Below are 25841 nucleotides of genomic sequence, written 5' to 3'. Positions count from 1 at the left end.
ATGACTTTGGTTGTATTCCTAAACAAACAGGCATCTTCCAGACCATGTGATTTCCTACATGAACAGTGAATACCGACTGAAGACGCTGTCTGACCAGTAAGGATACATTTCTTCAGAGGTTTTCCATTGTGAGAAACCCACCATATAGGTAAGTTGCATATGGAATGTAAATGAATGTTCTTAGAGTGGTGAGAAATGGGGTGTGTGTCATGTTATCACGCCCCATTTTCATTGGCCACTCCCCTTGTGGCACATGGCCACGCCAATTCATTTTGGACACGCGCACACAGTACCACTAAGAATTTTTTTCTATTTACACCACTGAATATACCCCACCACAACACGACTTGCATATATTGCATACAATATTGCTGATATTGTATGATTGCATACAATATCACATAGTGTGTACAAACGATTTATCACATGATGCGTGGCCCTGCAGGTCGTATTTGACATCCAACATCTGACCTTCATGGTGCAATATCGTGAGCTTTTTTGTAGTGTATACATACGTCCATATGATTTTAGGGGGGTTAGCATCAGCCTGGACCCTTCTGCTCCTTCTTGTGCTTGTGTTCCCTTAAAAACAACTCCAGCCCCATAAGATATTATTTCATCTTATCATATTGTTTCATCGTATAGTGTGTATGCCTGCTAGCGTATGTTGGGAAATTGTATACAATATTGCATTGGGCGCACATCCTACTCAGTGGCGGAACTAGCGAGCGGTGGGCCCAGGTGCGACAAAATGCTTTGGGCCCCCCCCCATCCCATCCAAGTCCACCCCCTCATCCCTGGAGAGGATCTGGTGAGGGGTACCTGCTCAGGGCCAGAGAAATGGATACCTAGCAACAGTGCCGTAACTAGACATTTTAGCACTGTGTGCAAGAAACGGCATTGTAGCCCCACCCCTGCATGCAAAACAGGGGCAGTGCGCGCCGTAGGCGCGCGCAAAAATACATAGTGGCGTGGCTTTGTGGGGAAGGGGTGTGGCCACAAAATAATACCAATTCATAAAACGGTGCACAGTAGTCTCCATTATTCAAATTACGCCGCACAGTAGCACCACTACACCAGGTAGAGACCCTTTTACACCTTACGGCGGACAGATTCCTCTTTTTACACATTACGGCAGACAGCGTCCCCTTTTTATACATTACGGCAGACAGCGTCCCCCTTTTTACACATTACGGCAGACAGCGTGCACTTTTTACACATAGCGGCAGACAGCGTACACTTTTTACACATAACGGCAGACAGCGTGCCCTTGTTAAACATAGCGGCAGACAGCGTACACTTTTTACACATTACGGCAGACAGCGTGCCCTTGTTACACATTACGGCAGACAGCGTCCCCCTTTTAAACCATTACGGTAGGCAGATTCCCCCTTTTTACACATTGCGGCAGGCAGATTCCCCATTTTTACACATAGCAGCAGGCAGATTCCCCATTTTTACACATTGCGGCAGGCAGATTCCCCCTTTTTACACATTGCGGCAGGCAGATTCCCAATTTTTACACATTGCGGCAGGCAGATTCCCCATTTTTACACATTGCGGCAGCAGATTCCCCATTTTTACACATAGCGGCAGGCAGATTCCCCATTTTTACACATAACGGCAGGCAGACTTCCCATTTTTACACATTGCGGCAGGCAAATTCCCCATTTTTACACATTGCGGCAGGCAGATTCCCCCTTTTTACACATTGCGGCAGGCAGATTCCCCATTTTTACACATTGCGGCAGGCAGATTCCCCATTTTTACACATTGCGGCAGGCAGTCCCAAGAAAGAAAGAAAGAAAGAAAGAAAGAAAGAAAGAAAGAAAGAAAGAAAGAAAGAAAGAAAGAAAGAAAGAAAGAAAGAAAGAAAGAGAATTATACTTACCCTCTCCGCTGGCTCAGGTTCCTCGGTGCAGCTTATGACGATTCCCGGGCAGTAGAGAAGGAGGAGGAGGGAGGTGGAGGAGGGAGCCGCAGCAGCGCTGTGTCATTGGTGGAGGCGCTGCTGCTGCTGCCCCTCTGCTTCACTATAGGCTGTTCTCGGAAGACAGCCTATAGTGAAGCAGAGGGGCAGCAGCAGCAGCGCCTCCACCAGTAACAAAGCGCTGCTGCGGCTCCCTCCTCCACCTCCCTCCTCCTCCTTACCCCCGTCCGTGCCGCTGCGCTCCTCTCCTCTCCGGGCGGCTGTATGCTGCGGGCAGCGGTTGCCCGCAGCACACAGCGGCATGTAATGAGTCAGTTTGACTCATTACATGCTTTGGGCCCCTGGACAGAGGCGGGCCCCAGTGCAACGCACTGGTTGCACTGGTGGTAGTTCCACCTCTGATCCTACTAGTGTGGACATAGCCTTAGGCTTCATACACACTATGAGATATCGCATACAATATTGCTGATATTCAGCGGCGTAACCAGAACTTTGTGGGCCCCATAGCTACATTTTGAATGAGCCCCCTGTCCCAATGCTTCTAGAGAGACACTTCTCTGCAGCAGTTAATTTTATGTAGAGACGTGTGGCGGACACTTTTCAGGTTTTGTGTTTTGGTTTTGGATCTGCATCTCCATTCGTGTTTTGAATCTGGATTGGTTTTGGCAAAACCACCCTTTCGGATTTTGGTTTTGGATCTGGATTTTTTTTTTAAACATGAAAACAGCTAAAATCACAGAATTTTGAAGTCATTTTGATCCTACGGTAATATTACCCTCAATAACATTCATTTCCACTAATTTCCACTCTATTCTTAACACCTCACATTATTGTTTTTAGGCCAAAAAGTTGCACCGAAGTAGCTGGATGACTAAGCTAAGCGACACAAGTGGGCGGCACAAACACGTGGCCCATCTAGGAGTGGCACTACAGTGGCAGACAGGATGGCAGTTTTAAACACTAAGCCCCAAAGAGCACATAATGCAAAGAAAAAAAATAGGTGCAAGATGGAATTGTCCTTTGGCCCTCCCTTATGTTTAAACAGGACATGCACAGTTTAATAAACCCATCATTCCAGCAACAGGTGGTCCCCCTGGAAAAAGCTCACCAAGTTCTCAGAATCACAGCTAGCTACAAACATACCACCTCCATATTTGATGACTTTTCACATTATGAGAAGAGGCAAGAGGAAGAGCACAGTGTCAAGAAGGTGATTAAAAGTTATAGAGGCACATACAATCAGGAATAGCACACAGGCTTTCACCTCCACTCCTATATTGGTGTGGAACAGAAAGGACTTTAACCAAGCAAATATATAATTATTTACCACATTACTGAACAAACTGAAAAACTAGGAGCCAAAGCCTCCGAATTTGTACCCCCATCTTCATTTTCAGGGATTACGATAATCTCGGATTTAATACTGGGATGCAAATAAACTGGTGTATACCACAAGATCAAGATTGGATATTTTCCCCTCCACGGAGTCTGGAGCCTTATTTTGGGAAAATCTCATGGGTTTCTTTTTTTCCATTTTTTTATTGCATTTTTATTTACATATTTTGTAGCAGATGCTTTATTTTTGTTTTTCACAGCTCCCAGTTACACACGTGAGCATACCTGTGTGTCCCAGTAACACGCATGTGAGCATACCTGTGTGTCCCAGTTACACGCATGTGAGCATACCTGTGCCTCTTGTTTATTTTAGTCATATTTTATTTTTAAATAAAGCAGCCCCTTAGATGTTTTAGAAGCCCCTCATGGGTCTCCACAGCAGCCCCCGGAACTGCAGGTTGAGTTCAGGTGGGTTCGGTACAGTACTAAGCAAGACTGTGCAGTGAATTTTTTGTTATTGAGCCCCTGCCCTAGTGGAGCTTACTAGTCAACAGTCAAATCTCATTTCATCTATAAGTAGGACTGTGGGAGGAAGCAATGCTAACCTCTGTGCCCACAGCATGCTTCAGCCTGGCAAGCTAGACATCTTCCTAGCTTGTAAGCCACCATGAGACTCCATACTGGACCTTATTCAGTAACTGTTTGTGCCTCACAGGAGCTCCTGGCCCATCTTGTGCTGCAGTGCAATGAAAAGCTGATGAAATGCAAGATCACTGAAACTCTGTTCTTCTAACACCATGCGGTCTTGCAATAGTCCTACTAAGCCCTTACATTGTACAATTATTAAGGAGAAAACATTTACAAAATAAAGGAAAAGAATCCTATACAACAAATGCGCATTTTGTAAATAATCCCAAAATGTGGAACATTAATAATAAATCAAAATTAAGGTTGCCTAATTGGAGCCATTCATTTGAGTCCCTAACATGACATAATTGAGAAGATCCTCTCTCTAATGTTGGGTACACAGTGCACACTAGAAGATATATCTACTAGAGATGAGCGGGTTCAGACAGGGCACCCCTGGAATTATATGGCAGACATATAGACATAGGTGTGTTTGGAAAATCTAGTTTTTATTCGGCAGTTGGCAGAGAAAATGAAGTAAGAGATGTTGCCATGTCACGTTCCACTGGATTATGATTCTGTCTCTTCTGAGTCTGACTGACTTTGGCCACAAATATGGTCTTATTGAATAAAACTTTGTCGAAATTGCAATTTCCATTTCCACCTTTGTGGCTATATGTTTTCACAAATCTAGTTGTGATGTTGAAGCTTGTTTCATATTCTGCTCTAGGTTTTAATTTAAACCTAGGATCAAGTATAGCAACACCCCTGGAATTATATGGCAGCGCCTCTGGACTTACACAGCAGATAGGCAGCACCCCTGGACTTAACAGCAGTGGGGCAGCACCCCTGGACTGATAGGGCAGACAAAGAAAAGACGTACAAGATGGAATTGTCCTTGGGCCCTCCCACCCACCCTTACGTTGTATAAACAGGGCAGGTACTTTTAACAAACCAATCATTTCAGCGACAGGGTCTGCCACACGACTGTGGCTGAAATGATTGCTTTGTTTTGGACCCCACCAAAAAAAGAAGCAATTAATCTCTATTAATCTCTCCTTGCACAAACTGGCTCTACAGAGGCAAGATGTTGTCCTCATCCTCCAATTCCTCACCCCCTTCAGTGTTTACATCCTCACAGAGAAATAATTCCACACCGAAGAGGTGTTTTTTTGGGGGTATTTTACCCAGGCATGACAATGGGCTTATTCATCCCACGGACAACAGGTGTCTCCCCCAGCACCTGATTTAAACAAACCACATCACCATTAAAATCCTCATCGTCAACTTCCTCCTCAGCACCAGCTACACCAATATCCTCCTTATCCTGGTGTACTTCTGCAGTGATATGATCAATCTCAATATCAGCAATTGGACTGGCGGTGCTCATCCCAGCACTTGCAGAGGGCTTGCAAATGGTGATAGTAGCCTCCTCTTCCCATACAGTCTTGGGAAGGTCAGGCCTAGACATCGCAACCGTGGACACACTTGAACTCTCCTTGGGGATTTGTGATATCTCTGAACGTTGTTTTTTCCTGTGATTTAACAAGCTTTATTTTTTTAATTTTTTGAGAAGGAGGAGGGCTTCCATCTTCATGAGAAGCTGAACCACCAGTCATGAACATAGGCCAAGGCCTTAGCCTTTCCTTGCCACTTCGTGTTGTGTATGGCATATTGCCAATTTTATGTTTCTTATCAGATAATTTCTTTTTTTGTTATTAATTTTGCTTCTTGGATTTTATATGCCCTCTATGACATTGGGCATTGGCCTAGCAGATGACGTTGATGGAATTGCATCATCAATGTCATGACTGGTGGCAGCAGCAGCTTCAGCACTAGTACAAGGAACTGGAAGTGGTTCCTGATCTTTCACTATTTTTCCCTCCAAATTTTTGTTCTCCATTTCACAGGACAGCACCCCTTTATTATTATAGCACACAGAACAGTGCCCCTTTATTTTCACAGCACCACTGTAATTTTACAGCATACAGGACAGAACCAGCACCCCTCTATTTTCACAGCATACAGGACTGGGCCAGCACCCCTGTATTTTAAAAACACCCCTGTAATTTTACAGCATACAAGAAAGGGCCAGTGTACATTTATTTCACAGCACCCTTGAATTTTTACAGCATATAAGACAGGGCCAGTGTACCTTTATTTTTACAGCACCCCTGTAATTTTACAGCATGCAAGACAGGGCCAGTGTACATTTATTTTAACAACAGCACCCCTATATTTTTACAGCATAGAGGACAGGGCCAGTGTACATTTATTTTCACAGCACCCCTGTATTTTTTTACAGCATACAGGACAGAACCAGCACCCATGTATTTTCACAGCACCCCTGTATTTGTACAGCATACAGGACAGGGCCAGTGTACATTTATTTTCACAGCACCCCTGTATGTTTTACAGCATACAGGACAAAACCAGCATCCCTGTATTTTCACAGCACCCCTGTACTTTTACAGTGTACAGGACAGGGCCAGCACCCCTGTATTTTCACAACACACCTGTAATTTTACAGCATACAAGACACGACCAGTGTACATTTATTTTACAGCACCCTTGAATTTTTAAAGCATAAAAGACAGGGCAAGTGTACCTTTGTTTTAACAACAGCACCACTGTATTTTTACAGCATACAAGACAGGGCCAGTTACCTTTATTTTGACAACAGCAGCCCTGTATTTTTACAGCACACAGGGCGAGTGTACATTTATTTTCACAGCACCCTTGTATTTTTTTACAGCATACAGGACAGAACCAGCACCCCTATATTTTCACAGCACCCCTGTATCTTTACAGCATACAGGACAGGGCCAGTACCCCTGTATTTTATCAACACCCCTGTAATTTTACAGCATACAGGACAGGTCCAGTGTACATTTATTTTCACAGCACCCTTGTATATTTTACAGCATACAGGACAGAACCAGCACCCCTGTATTTTCACAGCACCCCTGTATTTTTACAGCATACAGGACAGGGCCAGTACCCCTGTATTTTAACAACACCCCTGTAATTTTACAGCATACAAGTCAGGGCCAGTGTACATTTATTTTCACAGCACCCCTGTATTTTTACAGCATACAAAACAGGGCCAGTGTACCTTTACAACACCCCTGTATTTTTTACAGCATACAGGACAGAACCAGCACCCCTGTATTTTCACAGATACAGGACAGAACCAGCATCCCTGTATTTTCACAGCACCCCTGTACTTTCACAGCATACAGCCAGTGACAGCCAGGACAGCAACACTCATGTACAGCTGCAGCACCCCTAACAGCACATGACACCACAGTGACAGGTCAGCACCCCTAACAGCACACAGACAGCACCCCTAGAGAGCACACACTGATCCCACCCGACGTCACCACCCACACAGAGAGACAGAGGTCTCCCTCCCTCAATCTTCAAGTTCAGAGTGAAAATGGCGGTGAAGCATGGCTCTTTATATGGAATCCAAAACCTGCGAGAATCCGACAGCGGGATGATGACATTTTGCCTCATTCTGGGATCCGAGTCTGGTGGGAAGTCTCGAGCCGGACTCTGTTCTCGGCTCGGATTGTGAAGTTTGGGAGCGGTTCGGTTCTCTGAGACCCAAACCCGCTCATCTCTAATTTTATACCCTATAATAGTGCCCTAGTTAATTTTCTGAACTATAGTAGAGCCTTATTTAATGTTATGCCCCCTAGTTTCTTTTATCAATTGTAGTAGTGCTTAAGTTCACCCTATGTCACATTTCAGAGCTGCTGGTATACATTATGTCGCACAGTATCCCCAATTCCCATTGATATATATTGTTCCCCATTCATATTGTGCTGTATTACAGTGCCCCGGTTCATATTATATAAAATTAAAATGCCCACCAGTTCATTTTATACCGCACTACAATGAGCAGGTCCAAGGGCATACCTAGATATATTGCAGGCCCCAAGGAAAAGGTTTGAAAGGACCACCTACGTACCACCCAATGGCGAAAAATGTATATAACACATGTAACTTTGACAGGGAAGGTGGGCCCATCTCAGCTCTGGGCCACATAGCAGCTGCACTGCCTGTACCTATGGTAGCTACGCCCTTGCTGATATTGCAAGATTGCATACAATATCGCATAGTGTGTACACACGATTTATCATATGATGCACGCTCCCATGGACATCCAATATTGGACCTGCATGTAGTCTGGATGGTGCAGTATCATGAGCTTTTTTGTAGTCTACTCTGTACATACAACCATATGATTTTAGGGCGTTGACGTCATTCTGGGCGTTTAGGGTGTTGACGTCCTCCTCCTTCTTAGGCTTCTGGATGGCGCTGGAGAGTAAACCATACTTGCCTATTCTCCCGGATTCTGCAGGAGACATTTGGTTTCTTGGGTAGTCCCCTGCAGCCCCGGAAGAGCAGGCACCCCTCCCACATTCTGCCCAGTTCCTAAGAGAAGTGGGTAGAATGTGAAGATAAATACATAAAAACCGAGGACAATTATATGATAATCGCGTTATTTTAGCCCTGAGCCAATCGCGCCTTTTCCCCCATACTTTTGTATGGTGAGTGTGATTTATGAAGGAACGGAAAGCTCATCTTTCTGCTTCTCCATGGAGTTCAGATTTCCCATCTCAGGATCTCTATTAAGCACAAACTGGCTCTACAGAGGCAAGATGTTGTCCTCATCCTCCAATTCCTCACCCCCTTCAGTGTTTACATCCTCACAGAGAAATAATTCCACACCGAAGAGGTGTTTTTTTGGGGGTATTTTGCCCAGGCATGACAATGGGCTTATTCATCCCACGGACAACAGGTGTCTCCCCCAGCACCTGATTTAAACAAACCACATCACCATTAAAATCCTCATCGTCAACTTCCTCCTCAGCACCAGCTACACCAATATCCTCCTTATCCTGGTGTACTTCTACAGTGATATGATCAATCTCAATATCAGCAATTGGACTGGCGGTGCTCATCCCAGCACTTGCAGAGGGCTTGCAAATGGTGATAGTAGCCTCCTCTTCCCATACAGTCTTGGGAAGGTCAGGCCTAGACATCGCAACCGTGGACACACTTGAACTCTCCTTGGGGATTTGTGATATCTCTGAACGTTGTTTTTTCCTGTGCTTTAACAAGCTTTATTTTTTTAATTTTTTGAGAAGGAGGAGGGCTTCCATCTTCATGAGAAGCTGAACCACCAGTCATGAACATAGGCCAAGGCCTTAGCCTTTCCTTGCCACTTCGTGTTGTGTATGGCATATTGCCAATTTTATGTTTCTTATCAGATAATTTCTTTTTTTGTTATTAATTTTGCTTCTTGGATTTTATATGCCCTCTATGACATTGGGCATTGGCCTAGCAGATGACGTTGATGGAATTGCATCATCAATGTCATGACTGGTGGCAGCAGCAGCTTCAGCACTAGTACAAGGAACTGGAAGTGGTTCCTGATCTTTCACTATTTTTTCCTCCAAATTTTTGTTCTCCATTTCACAGGACAGCACCCCTTTATTATTATAGCACACAGAACAGTGCCCCTTCATTTTCACAGCACCACTGTAATTTTACAGCATACAGGACAGAACCAGCACCCCTCTATTTTCACAGCATACAGGACTGGGCCAGCACCCCTGTATTTTAAAAACACCCCTGTAATTTTACAGCATACAAGAAAGGGCCAGTGTACATTTATTTCACAGCACCCTTGAATTTTTACAGCATATAAGACAGGGCCAGTGTACCTTTATTTTTACAGCACCCCTGTAATTTTACAGCATGCAAGACAGGGCCAGTGTACATTTATTTTAACAACAGCACCCCTATATTTTTACAGCATAGAGGACAGGGCCAGTGTACATTTATTTTCACAGCACCCCTGTATTTTTTTACAGCATACAGGACAGAACCAGCACCCATGTATTTTCACAGCACCCCTGTATTTGTACAGCATACAGGACAGGGCCAGTGTACATTTATTTTCACAGCACCCCTGTATGTTTTACAGCATACAGGACAAAACCAGCATCCCTGTATTTTCACAGCACCCCTGTACTTTTACAGTATACAGGACAGGGCCAGCACCCCTGTATTTTCACAACACACCTGTAATTTTACAGCATACAAGACAGGACCAGTGTACATTTATTTTACAGCACCCTTGAATTTTTAAAGCATAAAAGACAGGGCAAGTGTACCTTTGTTTTAACAACAGCACCACTGTATTTTTACAGCATACAAGACAGGGCCAGTTACCTTTATTTTGACAACAGCAGCCCTGTATTTTTACAGCATACAGGGCGAGTGTACATTTATTTTCACAGCACCCTTGTATTTTTTTACAGCATACAGGACAGAACCAGCACCCCTATATTTTCACAGCACCCCTGTATCTTTACAGCATACAGGACAGGGCCAGTACCCCTGTATTTTATCAACACCCCTGTAATTTTACAGCATACAGGACAGGTCCAGTGTACATTTATTTTCACAGCACCCTTGTATATTTTACAGCATACAGGACAGAACCAGCACCCCTGTATTTTCACAGCACCCCTGTATTTTTACAGCATACAGGACAGGGCCAGTACCCCTGTATTTTAACAACACCCCTGTAATTTTACAGCATACAAGTCAGGGCCAGTGTACATTTATTTTCACAGCACCCCTGTATTTTTACAGCATACAAAACAGGGCCAGTGTACCTTTACAACACCCCTGTATTTTTTACAGCATACAGGACAGAACCAGCACCCCTGTATTTTCACAGATACAGGACAGAACCAGCATCCCTGTATTTTCACAGCACCCCTGTACTTTCACAGCATACAGCCAGTGACAGCCAGGACAGCAACACTCATGTACAGCTGCAGCACCCCTAACAGCACATGACACCACAGTGACAGGTCAGCACCCCTAACAGCACACAGACAGCACCCCTAGAGAGCACACACTGATCCCACCCGACGTCACCACCCACACAGAGAGACAGAGGTCTCCCTCCCTCAATCTTCAAGTTCAGAGTGAAAATGGCGGTGAAGCATGGCTCTTTATATGGAATCCAAAACCTGCGAGAATCCGACAGCGGGATGATGACATTTTGCCTCATTCTGGGATCCGAGTCTGGTGGGAAGTCTCGAGCCGGACTCTGTTCTCGGCTCGGATTGTGAAGTTTGGGAGCGGTTCGGTTCTCTGAGACCCAAACCCGCTCATCTCTAATTTTATACCCTATAATAGTGCCCTAGTTAATTTTCTGAACTATAGTAGAGCCTTATTTAATGTTATGCCCCCTAGTTTCTTTTATCAATTGTAGTAGTGCTTAAGTTCACCCTATGTCACATTTCAGAGCTGCTGGTATACATTATGTCGCACAGTATCCCCAATTCCCATTGATATATATTGTTCCCCATTCATATTGTGCTGTATTACAGTGCCCCGGTTCATATTATATAAAATTAAAATGCCCTCCAGTTCATTTTATACCGCACTACAATGAGCAGGTCCAAGGGCATACCTAGATATATTGCAGGCCCCAAGGAAAAGGTTTGAAAGGACCACCTACGTACCACCCAATGGCGAAAAATGTATATAACACATGTAACTTTGACATGGAAGGTGGGCCCATCTCAGCTCTGGGCCACATAGCAGCTGCACTGCCTGTACCTATGGTAGCTACGCCCTTGCTGATATTGCAAGATTGCATACAATATCGCATAGTGTGTACACACGATTTATCATATGATGCACGCTCCCATGGACATCCAATATTGGACCTGCATGTAGTCTGGATGGTGCAGTATCATGAGCTTTTTTGTAGTCTGTACATACAACCATATGATTTTAGGGCGTTGACGTCATTCTGGGCGTTTAGGGTGTTGACGTCCTCCTCCTTCTTAGGCTTCTGGATGGCGCTGGAGAGTAAACCATACTTGCCTATTCTCCCGGATTCTGCAGGAGACATTTGGTTTCTTGGGTAGTCCCCTGCAGCCCCGGAAGAGCAGGCACCCCTCCCACATTCTGCCCAGTTCCTAAGAGAAGTGGGCAGAATGTGAAGATAAATACATAAAAACCGAAGACAATTATATGATAATCCCGTTATTTTAGCCCTGCCCTATACTAATCTGAGCCAATCGCGCCTTTTCCCCCATACTTTTGTATGGTGAGTGTGATTTATGAAGGAACGGAAAGCTCATCTTTCTGCTTCTCCATGGAGTTCAGATTTCCCATCTCAGGATCTCTATTAAGCACAAACTGGCTCTACAGAGGCAAGATGTTGTCCTCATCCTCCAATTCCTCACCCCCTTCAGTGTTTACATCCTCACAGAGAAATAATTCCACACCGAAGAGGTGTTTTTTTTTGTGGTATTTTGCCCAGGCATGACAATGGGCTTATTCATCCCACGGACAACAGGTGTCTCCCCCAGCACCTGATTTAAACAAACCACATCACCATTAAAATCCTCATCATCAACTTCCTCCTCAGCACCAGCTACACCAATATCCTCCTTATCCTGGTGTACTTCTACATTGATATGATCAATCTCAATATCAGCAATTGGACTGACGGTGCTCATCTTAGCACTTGCAGAGGGCTTGCAAATGGTGGTAGTAGCCTCCTCTTCCCATACAGTCTTGGGAAGGTCAGGCCTAGACATCGCAACCGTGGACACACTTGAACTCTCCTTGGGGATTTTGTGATATCTCTGAACGTTGTTTTTTCCTGTGCTTTAACAAGCTTTATTTTTTTTATTTTTTGAGAAGGAGGAGGGCTTCCATCTTCATGAGAAGCTGAACCACCAGTCATGAACATAGGCCAAGGCCTTAGCCTTTCCTTGCCACTTCGTGTTGTGTATGGCATATTGCCAATTTTATGTTTCTTATCAGATTTTTTTTTATTTTGTTATTAATTTTGCTTCTTGGATTTTATATGCCCTCTATGACATTGGGCATTGGCCTAGCAGATGACGTTGATGGAATTGCATCATCAATGTCATGACTGGTGGCAGCAGCAGCTTCAGCACTAGTACAAGCCATACTTGCCTATTCTCCCGGATTCTGCAGGAGACATTTGGTTTCTTGGGTAGTCCCCTGCAGCCCCGGAAGAGCAGGCACCCCTCCCACATTCTGCCCAGTTCCTAAGAGAAGTGGGCAGAATATGAAGATAAATACATAAAAACCGAGGACAATTATATGATAATCGCGTTATTTTAGCCCTGCCCTATACTAATCTGAGCCAATCGCGCCTTTTTCCCCATACTTTTGTATGGTGAGTGTGATTTATGAAGGAACGGAAAGCTCATCTTTCTGCTTCTCCATGGAGTTCAGATTTCCCATCTCAGGATGGCGTAGTGTGAACTCTGGTGCGGTAACTGAAGCGAAGCTCAATGCTTCCCTTCTCTCTGCCTGGCACCCATGCTGGCTCCGCCCCCTGACCTCTCAGCAGCCACTACAGCCTCCAGGGACCTCAGATACCGGCACATGGGCAGACGGGACCCACCAGCTAAGTCCAAGACTGTTGAGGGATACCGCAGGAGATTAATTCATTGCTGGAGCCCTGGTTACCAGTTCGCATTGGCGACAGGGTAGGTATACATGAATTGCTACTTATCTTAGCTATATATCACCTATAGGTGGTCATTCCGAGTTGTTTGCTATTTTTTACGTTCGTACACGGCAAACGCAAAATTGTGATCTCATTGCACATTAGCGAACATACGCCCCCAACAGTATTTTGCAACCTCGTACGCAGCAATACACAAAGTAGGCATGTGCCAAATGCCATCGCAAGAATGCGCTCCTATCGCATTACTACAAACACCATCGTAAAAATCCTAACTCGTCATATATGTGCACAATCTTCGCAAAATTGCACACGCTATGTACTTTTGCTAAGAAAAGCACAGCAATATTTTTTTTTTATTTAAACACCTTTGAGTTCAAACTCTTCCAGCCTTCCTCCATTAAGATTCCAATTAGTGTAATGAATTATAATGTTCATGACCAATTAAGTCTACAAAGAATACCTGCAGAACACTTTGTAGGCATAATTGGCCATTAACATGTTGTTTTTTAAATAAGTGTTCTAGATGTTGAAACTGTGCCTGGCCTAATGTTAAATTCCTGCTTTTTGTGTAGAGGTGTAGTGTGTGAATAAATGTGTTTACATGTTTTTCTAAACAATAAGCTCCTAACTATCATAAATCAATCTGTTTTTGTTAAAGAAAATAAAAATACTATTCTTAAGTAAGATGTGTGAAATGTTTAAGGTAACCAATTTCTGGTCGCCAATCTGCTGTTCCTTTATTGCATTAATAAACACAACACCCGCTTAACTTGAATAAAAATGTTTTATTTTTTTTACAAACAACTTTTTTTATTTGTATTAAACTTTTTTTCCCCAAACATCATTTTTATTTTTTTTACGAAAAAATTCTCCAGCCTCTCTACGTCAGCCAGCAAGGCCCTCAAATTGGCCTTTATGCTGGCCAGAATGCCAGGCAGACTTGTGTGATCTCCAACTGCACCATCTGAAATGAAGAGCAAAAATAAACATTACTAACTTACTCCCATTACCTATTATACAAGCAATGCACAAAGCACACTTTAATGGCAAAGTGACTACATCATGGTTGTTTTAATGCTAAAACAGTAGCAGCCCAACACATACAAGCATGCTCAGCAATGTTTAAAAAAAAAAAAAACATGTTAAAAGTGTAGCACACCATGCTGGGATTCATTCACATCTGGAGTGACCCACACTTGCCTTTTTTGGGGTTGGACGTGCCTCATCTCACTGCATCTCAACAGCTTCAGAAGGACTACATATACTAGCATGCCCACACTCCCTGAAAGCCTGCCTTACTACATAAGGTGAGACAGGTCTTGTTGTTATGTTTTGTCAAACAACATTTTTGTATTGACACTTTAACACATGTCCCCAGACTTAGACTGTCACACAAGGGTACAGGGGAAAGCACCAGTGGCCCTAATTTCATGCATGAACAGCCTAAGGATCAGGATCCAGACTGTGGTCTTGCCTGTTGCATTTTGGTGGGCCTAAACATTGTCGAGCCACACACTGTCTATCTAATTAGCCACACCCCTTACATCTTACACTGTATATTTTTTTAATATTTTTGGAACACACTATTGTTAGGCAGTCAATTTTTAGTTAGCTTTGGATGGACGTCAGCCTTTGTAGGTTGACGTGCTAGTTCGACATGTCACAAGATCAACATGTTATTTATGGAGACATGACAAATGTTTTTTTAATTCTTTCACTTCATGCGGCACGTGTACTCCAATTGCAATGGAAATTGCTTACGATGTAAGCGGTAGTGTATCGACTCACCGTGTCCTAAGCCTGGCAAACAAAGTGAAGCATGCGAGTTGACTGTGCAAATATTGGGATACCCAGGCACTCTAAGTTAAAAAGGACAACAACATACCAAAATACCCTCAGGTCTAACTTTTAACCTGACAACCTAGCACATATAAACTCTGTTGTCCTGGCAACCCTGTCAACCTAATGAGTGTCGACCTAGAGTGGACAGCCTAAACATTGTAGATGTAGACACTGTACATCTAATGATCCACACACAAATGTAAATGCTACATCCATACCATGATGAAGAAGACAAACAATTTTCCTTGGGCCAAGATTGGCCCCAGTACAACACTGCATGTAATTGAAATTGAAGTTAAAGTAGCTAACAAATACAATTTAAATGTGTTAAAACTTACTAGCATTTTCCACATGCCCAGCACCCTTAACCTCCTCGGGGGCCTCTGCTGCCCATTCAGTGGGTGGGGAAGGAGGCTGGATTGGGGAAGGAGGCTGGATTGGGGAAGGAGGATGGAAGGGTGAGTTGTTTAGAGAGGGTGGGTCTGATTGAGAGCGGAGGGGGGCGGAGAGGGTGTGTGGTCCAGAGAGGGGGAGTGGGGCTGAGAGGTGGGTTGGGCCAGAGAGGGGGAGGGGGCTGAGAGGTGGGTTGGGCCAGAGAGGAGGAGGGGGGCTGAGAGGTGGGTTGGGCCAGAGAGGGGGAGTGGGGCTGAGAGGGTGTTTGGGCCAGAGAGGGGGAGGGGGGCTGAGAGGTGGGTTGGTCAAGAGAGGGGGAGGGGGCTGAGGATGGGTTGGGCCAGAGAGGGGGAGTGGGGCTGAGAGGGTGTTTGGGCCAGAGAGGGGGAGGGGGGCTGAGAGGTGGGTTGGGCCAGAGAGGGGGAGGGGGGCTGAGAGGTGGGTTGGGCCACAGAGGGGGAGGGGGTTGGAGATGGTGATTGTGAAAGAGAGGGGGAGGGGGTTGTAGATGGTGATTTGAAAGAGAGGGGGAGGGGGATCGAGGTTTTTTTTTAAAGAGATGGTGAGGGGGTTTGAGTGGGGGTTTGGGAAAGAGAGGGGGAGGGGGTTGGAGAGGGTGTGGTTGTTGATGAGGAAGGGGAAGTTGGTTGTTAGGGTTCAGGGTGGTAATGGGGTGATGGAGTTTGTGGTGGGGAGGTGGCTGGAGGTGATGCTGCTGCTGCTTGCTGAGCTTGCCATTGTGCTTGCCCTAGAATCACATTTAAAAAAAAATGTAAACAAAAAACATATCCATGTGCATTACAAAATAACATTGTAATGTTCATTTACAAATACAAATACAAAGTTAGTTATGTCTTCAGCCTACAGCCTATGTGCCGACTCACCACAACAATAAACATTATCCCCTAAGCACTCTGCTCCCCAGTCTGTACTGCAAGCCCTAAGCACACACTCTGTGTAAACTGGTTAAGTGTGGTATGTTTTGGGTACTATAGTTTAATAATATAGTCTGCTAATAATCTCACTTTATCTCATCTAAGCAAAATTATGCATAGTAAAAATTTACATTTAAAATTTTGTTAGTGCTACTAATCACAGTTTAATGCTGATGTGAACACATTTTAATGTGTTTAACTTACTGCGTCTGCGGATTTGCTGGTGCAGCCGCGCCAGCAACTCTGGCTGTCGGCGGCGGAGATCGCTCCACCGCCGCTCCAATTGGACGATGGTCCGCCGTGTTCTAGTGTGCGTCCGCAATATGCAGCAGACCTCCACGTAGGCCACACGCTTAACCCGATTTGGGACATACGGTCCTGCGCGGCCTACGCGGCGGTCCATTACCGCCGTGAGCACCTGCAGCTCGCGGTTGGTAAACGTGGATGCTCGCATGGTGCCTATGGCGTTTTCCTTACATGGGCATATATTTATAGTGTGTGGTCGCATTTCATTGGTTGAAATATCATGGTGTCATCTTTGTTTTTCTTTATTGATCTGTGTACAATATTTTATAAACAAGTTGATGTGCTCACTTTAGTTTGCATCAGCGATTATTCGCAGAAGACACAGCACCAAATAATAATTCCTAAACACATATTTCACACTAGAAAACCTGCTTCTCAATTTTCTTTCTTTTTGTTTTCTTGTCTAAATTACAAATGAACATAACTTACAAATGTTCTCTCTCTCTCTCTCTCTCTCTCTCTCTCTCTCTCTCTCTCTCTCTCTCTATATATATATATATATATATATATATATATATAAATACACTGCTCAAAAAAATAAAGGGAACACTGAAATAACACATCCCAGATCTGAATGAATGAAATATTCTTATTAAATACTTTGTTTTTTACATAGTTGAATGTACTGACAACAAAATCACACAAAAATTATCTATGAAAATCAAATTTATTAACCTATGGAGGTCTGGATTTGGAGTCACCCTCAAAATTAAAGTGGAAAAACACACTACAGGCTGATCCAACTTTGATGTAATGTCCTTAAAACAAGTCAAAATGAGGCTCAGTAGTGTGTGTGGCATCCACGTGCCTGTATGACCTCCCAACAACCCACACAAGTGGCTCAGGTAGTGCAGGTCATCCAGGAAGGCACATCAATGCGAGCTGTGGCAAGAAGGTTTGCTGTGTCTGTCAGCGTAGTGTCCAGAGCATGGAGGCGCTACCAGGAGACAGGCCAGTACATCAGGAGACGTGGAGGAGGCCGTAGGAGGGCAACAACCCAGCAGCAGGACCGCTACCTCCGCCTTTGTGCAAGGAGAAACAGGAGGAGCACTGCCAGAGCCCTGCAAAATGACCTCCAGCAAGCCACAAATGTGCATGTGTCTACTCAAACGATCAGAAATAGACTCCATAAGGGTGGTATGAGGGCCCGATGCCCACAGGTGGGGGTTGTGCTTACAGCCCAACACCGTGCAGGACGTTTGGCATTTGCCAGAGAACACCAAGATTGGCAAATTCGCCACTGGCGCCCTGTGCTCTTCACAGATGAAAGCAGGTTCTCACTGAGCACATGTGACAGACGTGACAGAGTCTGGAGACGCCAAGGAGAACGTTCTGCTGCCTGCAACATCATCCAGCGTGACCGGTTTGGCAGTGGGTCAGTAATGGTGTGGGGTGGCATTTCTTTGGGGGGCCGCACAGCCCTCCATGTGCTTGCCAGAGGTAGCCTGGCTGCCATTAGGTACCGAGATGAGCTCCTCAGACCCCTTGTGAGATCATATGCTGGTGCGGTTGGCCCTGGGTTCCTCCTAATGCAAGACAATGCTAGACCTCATGTGGCTGGAGTGTATCAGCAGTTCCTGCAAGACGAAGGCATTGATGCTATGGACTGGCCCGCCCGTTCCCCAGACCTGAATCCAATTGAGCACATCTGGGACATCATGTCTCGCTCCATCCACCAACGCCACGTTGCACCACAGACTGTCCAGGAGTTGGCGGATGCTTTAGTCCAGGTCTGGGAGGAGATCCCTCAGGAGACCATCCGCCACCTCATCAGGAGCATGCCCAGGCATTGTAGGGAGGTCATACAGGCACGTGGAGGCCACACACACTACTGAGCCTCATTTTGACTTGTTTTAAGGACATTACATCAAAGTTGGATCAGCCTGTAGTGTGTTTTTCCACTTTAATTTTGAGGATGACTCCAAATCCAGACCTCCATGGGTTAATAAATTTGATTTCCATTAATAATTTTTGTGTGATTTTGTTGTCAGCACATTCAACTATGTAAAGAACAAAGTATTTAATAAGAATATTTCATTCATTCAGATCCAGGATGTGTTATTTTAGTGTTCCCTTTATTTTTTTGAGCAGTGTACATATGTATCTCTCTCTCTCTCTCTCTCTCTCTCTCTATATATATATATATATATATATATATAGATATATAGCTATATATATATATATATATATATATTTACTGTTTTTAAATATACATATATATATAAATATACTAATATATATATATATATATATATTTACATATAGAAATTATAAAAGAAATATATATATATATATATATATATATATATATATATATATATCTAGAGAGAGAGAGAGAGAGAGAGAGATACACACACAAACATATATAGATATATCTTTAGGGGATCACTAAATAGACCAATTACATTAAAAAAAAAACACACGCACAAACACATAGACCAAGAGAAAATGCTACACACAGAGATAGTTTGATCCAGTTTACTCACCACATTTTGCAGGACCAATCAGCTACACAAAGTCACAAAGTAGAGTTTTGTTGGGCAGATGTTGGAGCATTTGGTTGGTAAACAGAGACAAAAAAAATATACAGTTGTGCTCATAAGTTTACATACCCTAGCAGAATTTGTTATTTTCTGGCCATTTGTCAGAGAATATGAATGGTAACTCACAAACTTTACTTTTACTCATGGTTAGTGGTTGGGTGATGCCATTTATTGTCAAACAACTGTGTTTACTCGTTTTAAATCATAATGTTAACAGAAATTACCCAAATGACCCTGATCAAAAGTTTACATATCCTGGAGATTTTGGCCTGATAACATGCACAGAAGTTGACACAAATGGGTTTGAATGGCTACTAAAGGTAACCATCCTCACCTGTGATCTGTTTGTTTGTAATCATTGTGTGTGTATAAAAGGTCAGTGAGTTTCTGGACTCCTGAAAGACCCTTGCATCTTTCAACCAGTGCTGCACTGACGTGTCTGGATTCTGAGTCATGGGGAAAGCAAAAGAATTGTCAAAGGATCTGCGGGAAAAGGTAATTGAACTGTATAAAACAAGAAAGGGATATAAAAAGATATCCAAGCAATTGAGAATGCCAATCAGCAGTGTTCAAACTCTAATTAAAAAGTGGAAAATTAGGGATTCTGTGGAAACCAAATCACGGTCAGGTAGACCAACAAAAATTTCAGCCACAACTGCCAGGAAAATTGTTTGGGTTGCAAAGAAAAATCCACAAATTACTTAATACAGGACTCTGAAAAAAAGTGGTGTGGTTATTTCAAGATGCACAATAAGGAGGCATTTGAAGAACAATGGGCTGCATGGTCGAGTCGCCAGAAGAAAGCCATTACTACACAAATGCCACAAAGCATCCCGCTTACAATACTCCAAACAGCACAGAGACAAGCCTCAAAACTTCTGGAACAAAGTCATTTGGAGTGATGAGACCAAAATTTAACTTTTTGGCCACAACCATAAACGTTACATTTGGAGAGGAGTCAATAAGGCCTATGATGAAAGGTACATCATTCCTACTGTGAAACACGAAGGTGGATCGCTGAAGTTTTGGGGATGTGTGAGCTGCAAAGGCACTGGAAACTTGGTCAAAATTGATGGCAAGATGAATGCAGCATGTTATCAGAAAATACTGGAGGAAAATTTGCACTCATCAGCCCGGAAGCTGCGCATGGGACGTACTTGGACGTTCCAACATGACAATGATCCAAAACACAAGACCAAGTCGACCTGTCATTGGCTACAGCAGAAAAAAGTGAAGGTTCTGGAGTGGCCATCTCAGTCTCCTGACCTCAATATCATTGAGCCACTCTGGGGAGATCTCAAACGTGCAGTTCATGCAAGACAGCCCAAGAATTTACAGGAACTGGAGGCTTTTTGCCAAGAAGAATGGGAAACTTTACCATTTGAGAAAATAAAGAGCCTCATCCACAACTACCACAAAATACTTCAAGCTGTCATTGATGTTAAAGGGGGAAATACATGGTATTAAGAACTGGGGTATGTGAACTTTTGAGCAGGGTCATTTGGGTAGTTTCTGTTGTCATTATGATTTAAAAAGAGTAAACACAGTTGTATGACAATAAATGGCTTCACCCAACCACTAACCATGAGTGAAAGAAAAGTTTGTGAGTTATCATTCATATTCTCTGACAAATGGCCAGAAAATCACAAATTCTGCTAGGGTATGTAAACTTATGAGCACAACTGTATATATTAAAAAAAAAAGGTTAAGGGTGGTGTCATTTTTGAATTAGAAAACATTTACACATTTAAAAAAACACACATTTAATAATAACAAATTTGCATGCCCACAACTGCATATAATCAAACAGAATGGAACAGTTATCCCACTGATGAAAAATAGCACATCGATATACACATGATAAGGAGAACAGTACAGAACAAATCTGTACTCAGACACTTTATCAAATACTCAGAATACAATAGCAACACACTCACAACTTCACAAAGCAAGCAAAATGCCATCATTCCAAAATACCCTATACGTAAAGACAGATTGAAAAAATGTAACAACATTTAAAGTATATTACTATCATAACACAAGCATACCTGAAATACTCCTGTACAATTCTAGCCCTTACGGCATGACCCCGCTGGCTAACACTCATGCCACGGAAGGCCCGTCCAACCCCTGGCTCCTCATCTGGCAATTCCTCAGACTGTGGAAGCTCTACGCGACTCCTTACAGCAATGTTATGTAGTATAGTGCACAGGACCACAATTTTACTTACCATCTCCGGCGAATACATGATGTTGCCACCAGTGCGGTGGAGCACACGAAACCGCCCTTCAAGAGCCACAATTGTGCGCTCCACCAGCTGTCTAGTGGCAGTAAGCGCGGAGTTAAATGCCAACTGTGGTCCTGGCCTGGGTTTGCTGTAAATAGTCATGAGCCAGGGGGTGCAAGGATATCCATGATCTCCTGTTTTAGAATATGAGAATAGAAAAAGGAAAAAAAAACATTTAAAAGATGTAATTTTAACAATATGAGTGTTCAAAAACACCAAAAAAAAAACCCTCACCCAAAAGCCATATGTCTTGGCCTTCCAACAGTCTTAATCTTTGCCAGATCCCTGATTGGCGAATCACATGTGCGTCATGGGAATTCCCAGGGAACATAGCATTCAGGGACAGGATCTGGAGGGATGGGCCATAAACAACCATGACATTCAGAGAATAAAACAGTTTCCTGTTTCTATAGATTTCCTTTATTATGTTTTAGCGCAACAATGGCAACATGTGTCCATTCCACAACCCCAATAACGTGTGGGAAGCGACTACCCCCTTTCCTGAAATTGCCGCTTCACCACAGCCAGGGCACCAGCATCCAAAGGCATTGCTATGAACTGCTTCACTCTGGTGAGGAAAGCATTGATGACACGCCGCAGGACCTTACTGAACTGGCCCTGCGACATGCCAACCAGATCCCCAACTACATGCTGGAAAGAACCAGTGGCCAAAAAATGTAACACAGCAAGGAATTGTGTCAGTACTGGTATTGCTGTAGGATACCTAATGGATTGTTCTAGATCACTCTCTATTATGGAGAGAGTGTCTAGGATTAGATGAGGTGGCAGCCTGTATCTGCGCAATACCACATCATCATGCATCCCAAAAAGGGTGACACGGGTACGGTAAATTGGTGGCCTTGCACGCCTCCGTTGCCTTGGAGGATGAGGAGCCAGTTGGGGTGGGAGGGCTTCCGCCGGTTGGGGTGGGAGGGCTTCCGCACCAACATATATGGCCATCTGCATCTTCAAATGAAGGTAGGAAACATTAAAACACACAATCAATTAACAACACACATTGCCCCAATAAAAATTCTGTGTATGGCAGTTCAAACACTTACTTCAGGAGCTTACTCCATATCTTCATGATGAAAAACAGGAACAAACACAATAAATATTTAAATTAAAGCACGTTTACCTACGTAGCTACAACATTGTTTTCCATTAAACCAACAAAACAAAACAAAAAGAAACACAGCCAAAAAATAACATAAAATTACTAGTTTGACATACTCAACAATATATGATTAACCTACAAAGTATGGACTACTACAAAATAAACCTATCACATTCAGTAAACAATGGCAATGACATGTAACTTACAAACTAAACAAATATTTCCGCAAAGGAAGAACAAAACAAACTGCACACTTTGGCACACCAAATGTTTTATTCAGAAAACATTTAAACAATATGACTATGATAATAGGCTTAAACACACTGTAACCCCTCCAACACCAGCCCACCCATGGACAGGCTACTTACCTGCTCAGAAAAATAAAGATACTCTTTTTCAGAAAAACAAAGTTGGCCTATTTTGGCACTTCCAAGAATAAACAAATGAATAAGCTACCTAAAACATAAATAAGAAAACACTCTGAGAATAGGCCCAAACACACTGTAACCCCTCCAACATCAGCCCACCATTGGACAGGCTACTTACCTGCTCAGAAAAATAAAGATACTCTTTTTCAGAAAAACAAAGTTGGCCTACTTTGGCACTTCCAAGAATAAAGAAATGAATAAGCTACCTAAAACATAAATAAGAAAACACTCTGAGAATAGGCCCAAACACACTGTAACCCTTAGGACGGTAACACTGCAAATGACATGTTAAGCAACTATTAGATACTAAATGTATACACAGATACTAAAGAAAAAAAAACTGATACACAAAAAAAAACAGCATTGGTCTCCCCTACATACTCTTTTTTTTTTAGATAACAACTATTTGAAACCCATTTTTAAGGTTAAAAAAGCACGGCGTCCGCAACATAACAGTTTAAAAAATAGCAATATAGCAAACACACATTAGTTTGCAATGTACAGCTAAAAACTTACACAAATCAATAGTTATTTTGCAACAAGTCCGCCTAGCTTCTCTTCAGCCTCATGCCATACACCCACAAACACAGGCTGCATGCATGCCGTTTAAATAGCCAGTACTGCAATTACTGGAAAAATTAGTGTAATTAGCACCTGTGCGAATTCCCGCACCGAAAATCACACGCAGCTATAAATCACCAGACAGCTGTGCCAACGCACATGACATCAGCAACATGGCTACTCCAGAACAAATGGCTGCAGAGTTAAGCTTGCTGCAGCAGCAGATGACCACCTTAACAGCCAGAAGAATAGTGCTGCACCAGCATCTGCTAGAAGCTGCCAGTGGTGATGGAGAAATAGCAGGACCCAGTACTGGGGCAACCCCATCTACTGACCAAAACACACAGGGGTATGCTGTGAGTCCCCTGCCAGACACAGATACTGGGGAAACTGAGGTAGATTCTGGACTAATAACACAAACCCAAACAACACAACCAGCAAGTGAAGAGGAAGATGGTGAGCAGGTACAGGACGATACCTCACAGGCTACAACCAAAAAGAGAAGGCGTCAGCCCGCCTTTTCTAAGAGGGAGCTGCGAGTTCTGGTCACACAAGCCATGGACAAAATACATAGAGGCAGCAAAAACATGGGTGCTGCAACAAAAGATCGCATCTGGAGGGACATTACAGATTCCGTAAATGAAGTCGGCTGAATTGTCCGCACTCCACAGGAAGTTAGAAGACGGTAAGTGTATATTGACACACAATTTTATGTTAATTTTTAATCAAAAAACTTGACTATATGTGATGTTGCCTATAGCAACCAAATACATAACATGTGTACAAGTAATCCAAACAGGTATTTATAACTTTTATGTCCCTTACCCCTAATTCTAATCACATATGTAGTTGAGCCGACTTCAAGTCCCGCCTGAAGGGCAAGAGGTCTGTGGAGTGGAATGCCCTGAGGGCAACAAGGGGAGGTCCCGTTGCCACTGTGGAGTATACAGACCTGGAGCAGCTGGCGATGGACTGTGTGAGCTACGAGGAGGCGAGTGGGGTGTCTCGGATGAACACGGACCTGCCTGAAATTGTTAACCTACATGACTTGCCAGATAAGTTTACACACATATAGAATGTACTTTTTTTAGTGTTGTTTTCAAAGTTGTGACTTTGTTCTTTTTTTTTTTTGGTTTCTGTCCTTTTGTCTCTCATTCTTCTATTTGCTTTTAACATAACACAGCACAGGAGGGTGAGCATAGTGACTCAGAGGTGGGGTATCTGGCTGAGGCTGAGGTGGGGGGTCCTAGTGAGTCCACCAGTGTGGGTCGGCAGATTCCACCTGGCCAGATTCCAACTGGCCCCCCACCAAACCCTCTGCTATCCCGGGGATTCTGTCTGAAATTGCCAGTGATGGTGAGAGGCTGACACAATTTCAGGACAAGATGCTCCGGGAGGTAAGCCAGATATCTGTCCGGCTCACTGAGCACACGACCTGTGTTGGGCAAGGTGTGGCTCAACTCTGCCAAGGTCTGACAGAGATCAGGCAGGGCCAAGCCGAACTCGCCTCCTCGGTACAACAACTCTCCAGCTCTGTTGTGCAAGCTCTACAGGACATCGCTGGCTGCCTTGCCCACAGTGGCAGGGAGCCAGGCACATGTGCTACCTCCCCTACCCCTGCCCAGGAAGAAGATCCCACTGGGCAGGGCCCTTGAAGGTCACTTCGCAGACCGAGCCGTGACCAACCACATCAGGTGGGGCGAAAGAAGAGAAAGTAATGTCTCTCCAGATGCCCAGCACCCATGTTTTCCATGTTGCCTTTATGTATTTGTTTTGGCTTTTGTGGCCAGAATGGACAACTCCCTCATGCTGAAAGGGGGTTGTTGTGTTCTTTTTTGGTTTGTAACCTGTGAGGTTTTTTCCTGTACACTTGATCCATCTTCCTCTTCCTAGCGTGTTGTGTCTGTTTGGGTTTGTGTATTGTGCCAAGAATCTACCTCAGTTTGCCCAAAAGTATCCTGTGGCTGGGGGTTCACAACAT

This window comes from Pseudophryne corroboree, chromosome 5 (genome assembly GCF_028390025.1).
Source record: "Pseudophryne corroboree isolate aPseCor3 chromosome 5, aPseCor3.hap2, whole genome shotgun sequence".
NCBI lineage: Eukaryota > Metazoa > Chordata > Amphibia > Anura > Myobatrachidae > Pseudophryne > Pseudophryne corroboree.
The sequence above is the reverse complement of the archived record's forward strand: the minus strand, read 5'-3'. Positions refer to the sequence as shown.